Source organism: Lasioglossum baleicum, chromosome 5 (assembly GCF_051020765.1).
Source record: "Lasioglossum baleicum chromosome 5, iyLasBale1, whole genome shotgun sequence".
NCBI lineage: Eukaryota > Metazoa > Arthropoda > Insecta > Hymenoptera > Halictidae > Lasioglossum > Lasioglossum baleicum.
Genome location: NC_134933.1, coordinates 3,071 through 18,347, shown reverse-complemented (window position 1 = coordinate 18,347; position 15,277 = coordinate 3,071).

Here is a 15,277-nt window from a genome sequence, read left to right as displayed (position 1 = left end):
GTATAGATACAATAGGTAAAATAAAAGTTAATAAATAAATAAATAATAATAAGTAAATAAATACAATGGACAAAACACAACAAACATAAGAAGGGGGGCCAAATAAAGGGGAATAAACGATAAAGATAAAATTTATAATATAGAATATAAAATATATATAGAGTAAAACGAAATATTATAAAATAAAAGGAGGGGGGTTGACCGGCAGGTCGCATCTTTGTTGAGTCGGGGAGGGGATTATTGCACCATCTCGCCCCCCACGACCTGTCCACCCCAGGGGCGCCTTAACGGCCAGCCCCCCTTGGCGGCGGTGGAAGTACTAAGTAGTCCCACCGTCGCTATTACGTCTGCGGCCCCTTACAGGGGGCCGTCGGCCTCGTCGGGGTTGCCCCGCCGATGCTAACCTCCTGGCGGTGAGGGGGTCGGCTTCCCTCTCCCTCTCCGCTGCCTCCTTCTGCGTTATCACAATCTCGCAGAAGGAGGCAAACGCTGCTCTTGACCTCTCGCTGCCGATCATGTGGTCGACCACGACCGACAACGAGAGGTCCATCCCAATAACGCCCCTTAGGTCTCTGCGCGGCGCCGACCACGCTGGACATTCTTCCAGCGTATGCCGCGCAGAGTCCTGGGCCTCCTCGCAGTGGTTGCACTGCGATCCTCCCAGTGCCAGTTATGAACACACAGTTTGAGGAAACGGCGGTATGCAGGTAATTTAACTTATGCGCATGCATTGCTGCAACTTGTGCCATATAATGTAGAATTTTTGTTACCGCGCCATCCGATTTTTATACATGTGCAAATACTCGTACACGCTGCATTGTATTTTTTTCCGCACGCGGCAAGGAGGGGACAGCGGCGAGTTCCGGCTCGCGTCTGTCCCCTCCACCCGTCCCACACCCCTGGTCGACCCGCGTAAAACTTAAAAATATGATAAAATAAAAGATACAATCAATAAATGAAAACGTGTATAGATAAAATAAAAGTCAATAAATAAATAAATAATAATAAGTAAATAAATACAATGGACAAAACACAACAAACATAAGAAGGGGGGCAAAATAAAGGGGAATAAACGATAAAGATAAAATTTATAATATAGAATATAAAATATATATAGAGTAAAATGAAATATTATAAAATAAAAGGAGGGGGGTTGACCGGCAGGTCGCATCTTTGTAGAGGCGGGGAGGGAATTATTGCACCACCTCGCCCCCCGCGACCTGCCCACCCCGGGGGCGCCTTAACGGCCAGCCCTCCTTGGCGGCGGTGGAAGTACTAAGTAGTCCCGCCACCGCCATTACGTCTGCGGCCCCTTACAGGGGGCCGTCGGCCTCGTCGGGGTTGCCCTGCCGATGCTAACCTCCTGGCGGTTGGGGGGGGGTGGGCTTCCCTCTCCCTCTCCGCTGCCTCCTTCTGCGTTATCACAATCTCGCAGAAGGAGGCAAACGCTGCCCTTGACCACTCGCTGCCGATCATGTGGTCGACCACGACCGGCAACGAGTGGTCCATCCCAATAACGCCCCTTAGGTCATTGCGCGGCGCCGACCACGCTGGACATTCTTCCAGCGTATGCCGCGCAGAGACCTGGGCCTCCTCGCAGTGGTGGAACTGCGATCCTCCCAGTGCCAGTTATGAACACACAGTTTGAGAAAACGGCGGTATGCAGGTAATTGAACATAAGCCCATGCATTGCTGCACCTTGTGCTGTATAATTTAGAATTTTAGTTACCGCGCCGATTTTTATACATGTGCAAATACTCGTACACGCTGCATTGTATTTTTTTCCGCACGCGACAAGGAGGGGACAGAGGCGAGTTCCGGCTCGCGTCTGTCCCCTCCCCCCGTCCCACCCCCCTGGTCGACCCGCATAAAACTTAAAAATATGATAAAATAAAAGATAAAATCAATAAATGAAAACGTGTATAGATGAAATAGATAAAATAAAAGTTAATAAATAAATAAATAATAATAAGTGAATAAATACAATGGACAAAACACAACAAACATATGAAGGGGGGCCAAATAAAGGGGGAATAAACGATAAAGATAAAATTTATAATATAGAATATAAAATATATATAGAGTAAAATGAAATAATATAAAATAAAAGGAGGGGGGTTGACCGGCAGGTCCCATCTTTGTAGAGGCGGGGAGGGGATTATTGCACCATCTCGCCCCCCACGACCTGTCCACCCCAGGGGCGCCTTAACGGCCAGCCCCCCTTGGCGGCGGTGGAAGTACTAAGTAGTCCCACCGTCGCTATTACGTCTGCGGCCCCTTACAGGGGGCCGTCGGCCTCGTCGGGGTTGCCCCGCCGATGCTAACCTCCTGGCGGTGAGGGGGTCGGCTTCCCTCTCCCTCTCCGCTGCCTCCTTCTGCGTTATCACAATCTCGCAGAAGGAGGCAAACGCTGCTCTTGACCTCTCGCTGCCGATCATGTGGTCGACCACGACCGGCAACGAGAGGTCCATCCCAATAAAGCCCCTTAGGTCTCTGCGCGGCGCAGACCACGCTAGACATTCTTCCAGCGTATGCCGCGCAGAGTCCTGGGCCTCCTCGCAGTGGTGGCACTGCGATCTCCCCAGTGCCAGTTATGAACACACAGTTTGAGGAAACGGCGGTATGCAGGTCATTTAACATAAGCCCATGCATTGCTGCACCTTGTGCTGTATAATTTAGAATTTTTGTTACCGCGTCATCCGATTTTTATACATGTGCAAATACTCGTACACGCTGCATTGTATTTTTTTCCGCACGCGACAAGGAGGGGACAGAGGCGAGTTCCGGCTCGCGTCTATCCCCTCCCCCCGTCCCACCCCCCCTGGTCGACCCGCATAAAACATAAAAATATGATAAAATAAAAGATAAAATCAATAAATGAAAACGTGTATAGATACAATAGGTAAAATAAAAGTTAATAAATAAATAAATAATAATAAGTAAATAAATACAATGGACAAAACACAACAAACATAAGAAGGGGGGCCAAATAAAGGGGAATAAACGATAAAGATAAAATTTATAATATAGAATATAAAATATATATAGAGTAAAACGAAATATTATAAAATAAAAGGAGGGGGGTTGACCGGCAGGTCGCATCTTTGTTGAGTCGGGGAGGGGATTATTGCACCATCTCGCCCCCCACGACCTGTCCACCCCAGGGGCGCCTTAACGGCCAGCCCCCCTTGGCGGCGGTGGAAGTACTAAGTAGTCCCACCGTCGCTATTACGTCTGCGGCCCCTTACAGGGGGCCGTCGGCCTCGTCGGGGTTGCCCCGCCGATGCTAACCTCCTGGCGGTGAGGGGGTCGGCTTCCCTCTCCCTCTCCGCTGCCTCCTTCTGCGTTATCACAATCTCGCAGAAGGAGGCAAACGCTGCTCTTGACCTCTCGCTGCCGATCATGTGGTCGACCACGACCGACAACGAGAGGTCCATCCCAATAACGCCCCTTAGGTCTCTGCGCGGCGCCGACCACGCTGGACATTCTTCCAGCGTATGCCGCGCAGAGTCCTGGGCCTCCTCGCAGTGGTTGCACTGCGATCCTCCCAGTGCCAGTTATGAACACACAGTTTGAGGAAACGGCGGTATGCAGGTAATTTAACTTATGCGCATGCATTGCTGCAACTTGTGCCATATAATGTAGAATTTTTGTTACCGCGCCATCCGATTTTTATACATGTGCAAATACTCGTACACGCTGCATTGTATTTTTTTCCGCACGCGGCAAGGAGGGGACAGCGGCGAGTTCCGGCTCGCGTCTGTCCCCTCCACCCGTCCCACACCCCTGGTCGACCCGCGTAAAACTTAAAAATATGATAAAATAAAAGATAAAATCAATAAATGAAAACGTGTATAGATAAAATAAAAGTCAATAAATAAATAAATAATAATAAGTAAATAAATACAATGGACAAAACACAACAAACATAAGAAGGGGGGCAAAATAAAGGGGAATAAACGATAAAGATAAAATTTATAATATAGAATATAAAATATATATAGAGTAAAATGAAATATTATAAAATAAAAGGAGGGGGGTTGACCGGCAGGTCGCATCTTTGTAGAGGCGGGGAGGGAATTATTGCACCACCTCGCCCCCCGCGACCTGCCCACCCCGGGGGCGCCTTAACGGCCAGCCCTCCTTGGCGGCGGTGGAAGTACTAAGTAGTCCCGCCACCGCCATTACGTCTGCGGCCCCTTACAGGGGGCCGTCGGCCTCGTCGGGGTTGCCCTGCCGATGCTAACCTCCTGGCGGTTGGGGGGGGTGGGCTTCCCTCTCCCTCTCCGCTGCCTCCTTCTGCGTTATCACAATCTCGCAGAAGGAGGCAAACGCTGCCCTTGACCACTCGCTGCCGATCATGTGGTCGACCACGACCGGCAACGAGTGGTCCATCCCAATAACGCCCCTTAGGTCATTGCGCGGCGCCGACCACGCTGGACATTCTTCCAGCGTATGCCGCGCAGAGACCTGGGCCTCCTCGCAGTGGTGGAACTGCGATCCTCCCAGTGCCAGTTATGAACACACAGTTTGAGAAAACGGCGGTATGCAGGTAATTGAACATAAGCCCATGCATTGCTGCACCTTGTGCTGTATAATTTAGAATTTTAGTTACCGCGCCGATTTTTATACATGTGCAAATACTCGTACACGCTGCATTGTATTTTTTTCCGCACGCGACAAGGAGGGGACAGAGGCGAGTTCCGGCTCGCGTCTGTCCCCTCCCCCCGTCCCACCCCCCTGGTCGACCCGCATAAAACTTAAAAATATGATAAAATAAAAGATAAAATCAATAAATGAAAACGTGTATAGATGAAATAGATAAAATAAAAGTTAATAAATAAATAAATAATAATAAGTAAATAAATACAATGGACAAAACACAACAAACATATGAAGGGGGGCCAAATAAAGGGGGAATAAACGATAAAGATAAAATTTATAATATAGAATATAAAATATATATAGAGTAAAATGAAATATTATAAAATAAAAGGAGGGGGGTTGACCGGCAGGTCCCATCTTTGTAGAGGCGGGGAGGGGATTATTGCACCATCTCGCCCCCCACGACCTGTCCACCCCAGGGGCGCCTTAACGGCCAGCCCCCCTTGGCGGCGGTGGAAGTACTAAGTAGTCCCACCGTCGCTATTACGTCTGCGGCCCCTTACAGGGGGCCGTCGGCCTCGTCGGGGTTGCCCCGCCGATGCTAACCTCCTGGCGGTGAGGGGGTCGGCTTCCCTCTCCCTCTCCGCTGCCTCCTTCTGCGTTATCACAATCTCGCAGAAGGAGGCAAACGCTGCTCTTGACCTCTCGCTGCCGATCATGTGGTCGACCACGACCGGCAACGAGAGGTCCATCCAAATAAAGCCCCTTAGGTCTCTGCGCGGCGCAGACCACGCTAGACATTCTTCCAGCGTATGCCGCGCAGAGTCCTGGGCCTCCTCGCAGTGCTGGCACTGCGATCCTCCCAGTACCAGTTATGAACACACAGTTTGAGGAAACGGCGGTATGCAGGTAATTTAACATAAGCCCATGCATTGCTGCAACTTGTGCTGTATAATTTAGAATTTTTGTTACCGCGCCATCCGATTTTTATACATGTGCAAATACTCGTACACGCTGCATTGTATTTTTTTCCGCACGCGACAAGGAGGGGACAGAGGCGAGTTCCGGCTCACCCCCCTGGTCGACCCGCATAAAACTTAAAAATATGATAATATAAAAGATAAAATCAATAAATGAAAACGTGTATAGATAAAATAGATAAAATAAAAGTCAATAAATAAATAAATAATAATAAGTAAATAAATACAATGGACAAAACACAACAAACATAAGAAGGGGGGAAAAATAAAGGGGAATAAACGATAATGATAAAATTTATAATAAAGAATATAAAATATATATAGAATAAAATGAAATATTATAAAATAAAAGGAGGGGGGTTGACCGGCAGGTCGCATCTTTGTAGAGTCTGGGAGGGGATTATTGCAACACCTCGCCCCCCGCGAGCTGCCCACCCCGGGGGCGCCTTAACGGCCAGCCCCCCTTGGCGGCGGTGGAAGTATTAAGTAGTCCCGCCACCGCCATTACGTCTGCGGCCCCTTACAGGGGGCCGTCGGCCTCGTCGGGGTTGCCCCGCCGATGGTAACCTCCTGGCGGTGGGGGGGGGGGGGGTCGGCTTCCCTCTCCCGCTGCCCTTGACCACTCGCTGCCGATCATGTGGTCGACCACGACCGGCAACGAGAGGTCCATCGCAATAAAGCCCCTTAGGTCTCTGCGCGGCGCAGACCACGCTAGACATTCTTCCAGCGTATGCCGCGCAGAGTCCTGGGCCTCCTCGCAGTGCTGGCACTGCGATCCTCCCAGTGCCAGTTATGAACACACAGTTTGAGGAAACGGCGGTATGCAGGTAATTTAACATAAGCCCATGCATTGCTGCAACTTGTGCTGTATAATTTAGAATTTTTGTTACCGCGCCATCCGATTTTTATACATGTGCAAATACTCGTACACGCTGCATTGTATTTTTTTCCGCACGCGACAAGGAGGGGACAGAGGCGAGTTCCGGCTCACCCCCCTGGTCGACCCGCATAAAACTTAAAAATATGATAATATAAAAGATAAAATCAATAAATGAAAACGTGTATAGATAAAATAGATAAAATAAAAGTCAATAAATAAATAAATAATAATAAGTAAATAAATACAATGGACAAAACACAACAAACATAAGAAGGGGGGCAAAATAAAGGGGAATAAACGATAATGATAAAATTTATAATAAAGAATATAAAATATATATAGAATAAAATGAAATATTATAAAATAAAAGGAGGGGGGTTGACCGGCAGGTCGCATCTTTGTAGAGTCTGGGAGGGGATTATTGCACCACCTCGCCCCCCGCGAGCTGCCCACCCCGGGGGCGCCTTAACGGCCAGCCCCCCTTGGCGGCGGTGGAAGTATTAAGTAGTCCCGCCACCGCCATTACGTCTGCGGCCCCTTACAGGGGGCCGTCGGCCTCGTCGGTGTTGCCCCGCCGATGGTAACCTCCTGGCGGTGGGGGGGGGTCGGCTTCCCTCTCCCGCTGCCCTTGACCACTCGCTGCCGATCATGTGGTCGACCACGACCGGCAACGAGAGGTCCATCGCAATAACGCCCCTTAGGTCACTGCGCGGCACCGACCACGCTGGACATTCTTCCAGCGTATGCCGCGCAGAGACCTGGGCCTCCTCGCAGTGGTGGAACTGCGATCCTCCCAGTGCCAGTTATGAACACACAGTTTGAGGAAACGGCGGTATGCAGGTCATTTAACATAAGCCCATGCATTGCTGCACCTTGTGCTGTATAATTTAGAATTTTTGTTACCGCGTCATCCGATTTTTATACATGTGCAAATACTCGTACACGCTGCATTGTATTTTTTTCCGCACGCGACAAGGAGGGGCAGAGGCGAGTTCCGGCTAACGTCTGTCGCCTCCCCCCGTCCCACCCCCCCTGGTCGACCCGCATAAAACTTAAAAATATGATAATATAAAAGATAAAATCAATAAATAAAAACGTGTATAGATAAAATAGATAAAATAAAAGTCAATAAATGAATAAATAATAATAAGTAAATATATACAATGGACAAAACACAACAAACATAAGAAGGGGGGCAAAATAAAGGGGAATAAACGATAATGATAAAATTTATAATAAAGAATATAAAATATATAGAATAAAATGAAATATTATAAAATAAAAGGAGGGGGGTTGACCGGCAGGTCGCATCTTTGTAGAGTCGGGGAGGGGATTATTGCACCGCCTCGCCCCCCGCGACCTGCCCACCCCGGGGGCGCCTGAACGGCCAGCCCCCCTTGGCGGCGGTGGAAGTACTAAGTAGTCCCACCGTCGCTATTACGTCTGCGGCCCCTTACAGGGGGCCGTCGGCCTCGTCGGGGTTGCCCCGCCGATGCTAACCTCCTGGCGGTGAGGGGGTCGGCTTCCCTCTCCCTCTCCGCTGCCTCCTTCTGCGTTATCACAATCTCGCAGAAGGAGGCAAACGCTGCTCTTGACCTCTCGCTGCCGATCATGTGGTCGACCACGACCGACAACGAGAGGTCCATCCCAATAACGCCCCTTAGGTCTCTGCGCGGCGCCGACCACGCTGGACATTCTTCCAGCGTATGCCGCGCAGAGACCTGGGCCTCCTCGCAGTGGTGGAACTGCGATCCTCCCAGTGCCAGTTATGAACACACAGTTTGAGGAAACGGCGGTATGCAGGTAATTTAACATAAGCCCATGCATTGCTGCACCTTGTGCTGTATAATTTAGAATTTTTGTTACCGCGCCATCCGATTTTTATACATGTGCAAATACTCGTACACGCTGCATTGTATTTTTTTCCGCACGCGACAAGGAGGGGACAGAGGCGAGTTCCGGCTCGCGTCTGTCCCCTCCCCCCGTCCCACCCCCCCTGGTCGACCCGCATAAAACTTAAAAATATGATAAAATAAAAGATAAAATCAATAAATGAAAACGTGTATAGATAAAATAGGTAAAATAAAAGTTAATAAATAAATAAATAATAATAAGTAAATAAATACAATGGACAAAACACAACAAACATAAGAAGGGGGGCCAAATAAAGGGGAATAAACGATAAAGATAAAATTTATAATATAGAATATAAAATATATATAGAGTAAAATGAAATATTATAAAATAAATGGAGGGGGGTTGACCGGCAGGTCCCATCTTTGTAGAGGCTTGGAGGGGATTATTGCACCATCTCGCCCCCCACGACCTGTCCACCCCAGGGGCGCCTTAACGGCCAGCCCCCCTTGGCGGCGGTGGAAGTACTAAGTAGTCCCACCGTCGCTATTACGTCTGCGGCCCCTTACAGGGGGCCGTCGGCCTCGTCGGGGTTGCCCCGCCGATGCTAACCTCCTGGCGGTGAGGGGGTCGGCTTCCCTCTCCCTCTCCGCTGCCTCCTTCTGCGTTATCACAATCTCGCAGAAGGAGGCAAACGCTGCTCTTGACCTCTCGCTGCTGATCATGTGGTCGACCACGACCGGCAACGAGAGGTCCATCCCAATAAAGCCCCTTAGGTCTCTGCGCGGCGCAGACCACGCTAGACATTCTTCCAGCGTATGCCGCGCAGAGTCCTGGGCCTCCTCGCAGTGGTGGCACTGCGATCTCCCCAGTGCCAGTTATGATCACACAGATTGAGGAAACGGCGGTATGCAGGTCATTTAACATAAGCCCATGCATTGCTGCACCTTGTGCTGTATAATTTAGAATTTTTGTTACCGCGTCATCCGATTTTTATACATGTGCAAATACTCGTACACGCTGCATTGTATTTTTTTCCGCACGCGACAAGGAGGGGACAGAGGCGAGTTCCGGCTCGCGTCTGTCGCCTCCCCCCGTCCCACCCCCCCCTGGTCGACCCGCATAAAACTTAAAAATATGATAATATAAAAGATAAAATCAATAAATAAAAACGTGTATAGATAAAATAGATAAAATAAAAGTCAATAAATGAATAAATAATAATAAGTAAATATATACAATGGACAAAACACAACAAACATAAGAAGGGGGGCAAAATAAAGGGGAATAAACGATAATGATAAAATTTATAATAAAGAATATAAAATATATAGAATAAAATGAAATATTATAAAATAAAAGGAGGGGGGTTGACCGGCAGGTCGCATCTTTGTAGAGTCGGGGAGGGGATTATTGCACCGCCTCGCCCCCCGCGACCTGCCCACCCCGGGGGCGCCTGAACGGCCAGCCCCCCTTGGCGGCGGTGGAAGTACTAAGTAGTCCCACCGTCGCTATTACGTCTGCGGCCCCTTACAGGGGGCCGTCGGCCTCGTCGGGGTTGCCCCGCCGATGCTAACCTCCTGGCGGTGAGGGGGTCGGCTTCCCTCTCCCTCTCCGCTGCCTCCTTCTGCGTTATCACAATCTCGCAGAAGGAGGCAAACGCTGCTCTTGACCTCTCGCTGCCGATCATGTGGTCGACCACGACCGACAACGAGAGGTCCATCCCAATAACGCCCCTTAGGTCTCTGCGCGGCGCCGACCACGCTGGACATTCTTCCAGCGTATGCCGCGCAGAGTCCTGGGCCTCCTCGCAGTGGTTGCACTGCGATCCTCCCAGTGCCAGTTATGAACACACAGTTTGAGGAAACGGCGGTATGCAGGTAATTTAACTTATGCGCATGCATTGCTGCAACTTGTGCCATATAATGTAGAATTTTTGTTACCGCGCCATCCGATTTTTATACATGTGCAAATACTCGTACACGCTGCATTGTATTTTTTTCCGCACGCGGCAAGGAGGGGACAGAGGCGAGTTCCGGCTCGCGTCTGTCCCCTCCACCCGTCCCACACCCCTGGTCGACCCGCGTAAAACTTAAAAATATGATAAAATAAAAGATAACATCAATAAATGAAAACGTGTATAGATAAAATAGGTAAAATAAAAGTTAATAAATAAATAAATAATAATAAGTAAATAAATACAATGGACAAAACACAACAAACATAAGAAGGGGGGCCAAATAAAGGGGAATAAACGATAAAGATAAAATTTATAATATAGAATATAAAATATATATAGAGTAAAATGAAATATTATAAAATAAAAGGAGGGGGGTTGACCGGCAGGTCCCATCTTTGTAGAGGCTTGGAGGGGATTATTGCACCATCTCGCCCCCCACGACCTGTCCACCCCAGGGGCGCCTTAACGGCCAGCCCCCCTTGGCGGCGGTGGAAGTACTAAGTAGTCCCACCGTCGCTATTACGTCTGCGGCCCCTTACAGGGGGCCGTCGGCCTCGTCGGGGTTGCCCTGCCGATGCTAACCTCCTGGCGATGAGGGGGTCGGCTTCCCTCTCCCTCTCCGCTGCCTCCTTCTGCGTTATCACAATCTCGCAGAAGGAGGCAAACGCTGCTCTTGACCTCTCGCTGCTGATCATGTGGTCGACCACGACCGGCAACGAGAGGTCCATCCCAATAAAGCCCCTTAGGTCTCTGCGCGGCGCAGACCACGCTAGACATTCTTCCAGCGTATGCCGCGCAGAGTCCTGGGCCTCCTCGCAGTGGTGGCACTGCGATCTCCCCAGTGCCAGTTATGAACACACAGATTGAGGAAACGGCGGTATGCAGGTCATTTAACATAAGCCCATGCATTGCTGCACCTTGTGCTGTATAATTTAGAATTTTTGTTACCGCGTCATCCGATTTTTATACATGTGCAAATACTCGTACACGCTGCATTGTATTTTTTTCCGCACGCGACAAGGAGGGGACAGAGGCGAGTTCCGGCTCGCGTCTGTCGCCTCCCCCCGTCCCACCCCCCCCTGGTCGACCCGCATAAAACTTAAAAATATGATAATATAAAAGATAAAATCAATAAATAAAAACGTGTATAGATAAAATAGATAAAATAAAAGTCAATAAATGAATAAATAATAATAAGTAAATATATACAATGGACAAAACACAACAAACATAAGAAGGGGGGCAAAATAAAGGGGAATAAACGAAAAAAATAAAATTTATAATATAGAATATAAAATATATATAGAATAAAATGAAATATTATAAAATAAAAGGAGGGGGGTTGACCGGCAGGTCGCATCTTTGTAGAGTCGGGGAGGGGATTATTGCACCACCTCGCCCCCCGCGACCTGCCCACCCCGGAGGCGCCTTAACGGCCAGCCCCCCTTGGCGGCGGTGGAAGTACTAAGTAGTCCCACCGCCGCCATTACGTCTGCGGCCCCTTACAGGGGGCCGTCGGCCTCGTCGGGGTTGCCCCGCCGATGGTAACCTCCTGGCGGTGGGGGGGGGGGGGGTCGGCTTCCCTCTCCCGCTGCCCTTGACCACTCGCTGCCGATCATGTGGTCGACCACGACCGGCAACGAGAGGTCCATCGCAATAACGCCCCTTAGGTCACTGCGCGGCACCGACCACGCTGGACATTCTTCCAGCGTATGCCGCGCAGAGACCTGGGCCTCCTCGCAGTGGTGGAACTGCGATCCTCCCAGTGCCAGTTATGAACACACAGTTTGAGGAAACGGCGGTATGCAGGTAATTTAACATAAGCTCATGCATTGCTGCACCTTGTGCTGTATAATTTAGTGTAACGTCGTACCGACGTGTTGCGTCGGTTTTGTTCGTACGAGCAAATTCTCGCTGTACATACATATATATATATATGGTATACGCATACTTCCTTCGTAAAATCCAAACCGAAATCGCGTTTAAATCCGTACACAGCGATATGTATATATATATCTTACGCGTATTTATATATATATACATATCCCCGTGAGAGTGAACATAGGGAATCGGGAAAGAAGCGATAGTCACCGGTACAAGCGGACGCCAGCATGGCAACCGCGAGTACAGGTGTACGTACATCTAAACCGTCGTTTCGTTCGAACTGCGAAAAGTATACATCGACGACAACATATTCGTCCGTGCCTGGTACGATTTAGACAAAAGGACTTCACGGTTCACCGAATCCCTATGGTCCGCGCTCTTATTATAAATAAGACGAAATCGCGCGAATCGCTCTCTTCCAGTTTCGGAATTCATACCATTCAGTTCTCTAGCGTCTTCAGTCGAGTTCAGTTTAATCGCGTTTTCGGACTTTGTTCCAAATCGTTCACAATATTCAGGTCGTATTGCACCTTACCATTTCTACCATTTCCATTTCAATTATATTTCAATTGTTTTCTAAATTATCTGTCGAGTTTGCTCGTGAATTCTTATACCATACTTACAGATATTATTTCTGCGCTATTTTGTTCATACGAGCTCGCTCGCTTTATAATTCTTATCACAACTGCTATTTCTGCGCTATTTTGTTGCACGAGCTTGCTCGCATTATAATTCAAAGCTACAATTATTATTTCGTGCTATTCTGTTGTACGAGCTTGCTCGCACTACAATTCAAGTTCGTAATTCTTATTTTTGTGCTCTTTTGTTTTGTACGAGCTCGCTCGCAAACTACTGAATTTTACCCTGTGCTATATATTTCGTTCGAGCTTGCTCGCAAGCCGTCATTATATTTTGTTTCACGAGTTCTGCTCGCAAATCGTCACTTTGTATCCATTTCGGTTCATTATACTTTATTTGTTTAAACCTATTACTTCGCAGCTTTATTCAGCAACATCCCGCTCCTCGATATCTTCCACTTCTAAAGTGTCGTTCCCAGTGACCGGTTAAAGTGATCGCGAAAGTGAGTGTGCGCGTGGTGTTTCATCGGGTTGTTCGACTCCGACCTGTTCCGCAAATTCCCTGTACTTCCTACGTCCGTTCTTCTAACCCTAAAATTGGTGTATCAATCGTGTACGTCTGAGCCCAGAGGGTGCTCGGTACCGAGAGAACACTAATTCCCTTCGATCGAAATCTCCTGTCACAAATCGAGCAAACCCACGCGTTCGGACGAGTTGCACACACCCGCATAGTGACACTTCGACCACTGGGAACCATCTCTACTACCGCGACGCGTGTTAGTTCTACGCGGTGTTCACGACGGACGACGCCCGTCTCGGTTCGCATTTTATTCCCCTCTTCGCCTTTTCAACAACGACGAACGCCGGTATCGGGTCCCTGATCAGACGTGGACGTTACGCGCCACGTGGATCTAAGATCGTCTTAAATAAATTGGTCGGTTACGTCCCCGCCCCGTCTGGGCGTCGTTTCGTCGGATCATATCCGACCCGGGACGTAACAGGAGGTTATTTTTGGCGCAGTCGGTAGGACACGACGATCGCCGAATAAAGCCGGTTGTTCGTTGCTGAAAATCTAATCGAAATTCCTTTTCTTTCCCGCTCTTTGGCGGCCCTGTATCGCCTAACCCTCTCTCTTCACGATGGATTCCGCTGCATCAAAATTGAATTCTAACGTGCCCTCACCTCTCTCCGAGGAGGACCTATTCGCGTTCCAATTGGAACTCGCCAAGAAGGAAGCCGCCCTCCAGGAGCGCGCCGCCGCCCTTGAAACCGCGGCGAGCCTACGCGAGTCAGAACAACGCGCGCGTGAAAATGAACTCCTAGCAATGCGTCGCGACCTTCATGAGATGCGTTTGAACCACCTTGACTCGAACGCTGCACGCTTCCGCCCCCGCTACGATTCAACCCCCTTTACCGAAGCTCCTCGCCCAGACCCTGTGAATTTCACTGTTAAGCAAGCAGTAGAATTCATACCCACCTTCGATGGCAGTAATATGACCGTCCTACAATTCATCCGAGCGTGCAAACGCGCACGCGAGGTCATACCCGCGTACGCAGAACACACGCTGACCAAACTCGTCTGCAACAAGCTCCGCGGTCGCGCCTACGCGGCCGTGGAGGACGAAGATTGCTCCACCATTTCAGACCTCTGCAGCCGTCTTAAAGACGTGCTGGGTCCCCATCGCTTCGTTGACCAGTACCGAGGCGAACTGGCAAGCATCTCGCAGCGGCCCACCGAACACGTGCTCGACTTTATCAGTCGCGTAAAAGACTTACGCACCGCGATCCTCGATTGCCACCGCGACGGGACCAACGTCGACGATATCGACACCCTTACTATAGACAGTTTCATTCGCGGCCTTATCCCCACGTTACGCGCCGAGGTCCGCCCGTTTCGAAATGAGCCGTTACGAATCGTTTTCGACGAGGCCATTTCCGCCTATAAACAATACGAACTCGATAAACTCCGATACCAAGAACCCCTTCGCGACGATTATCGCCGCGCACATTTTTCAGAGGCACGCTCCTCTACGCCCAATCACCGCGATTATTATTCCCCCGAGCCTCGACGTCACACCCCCGAGAATCGCGACCAATATCATCCCCCTCCTCGCGAACTTCGCGAATCTCACAAACCCCGCAATCGTACGCCTGAACGTCGCGACTACTACGGCTACCCTCCCCGCGACGAATACGATTCGCGTAGTCCTACTTTTGAGCGACGAACGACGTCGGGTTTTGACCGACCCACGCCCGCGTACCGCGAACCCTGGCGTACCGCGGATCCTTCATATTCTGTAAACGCGTCTCGACCCCTCCCGCCTCCGCGCCGATACGAACCCCCGCAGAACAGACAGCGAGCCGAAATCTCTTTCACAAATCAACCAGTCGTGCGCAATAACGTCTCTATTCCGTTCTCAAATCCGTGCGAGCACACGGTTGAGGCCCGTACCGTAGCGTGCGTCACCGTCAATGTAAATAGTCCAAATACCGGGCACATTTCTCGCCTAGATGTTAAACCGAGCGTAGTTTTAGG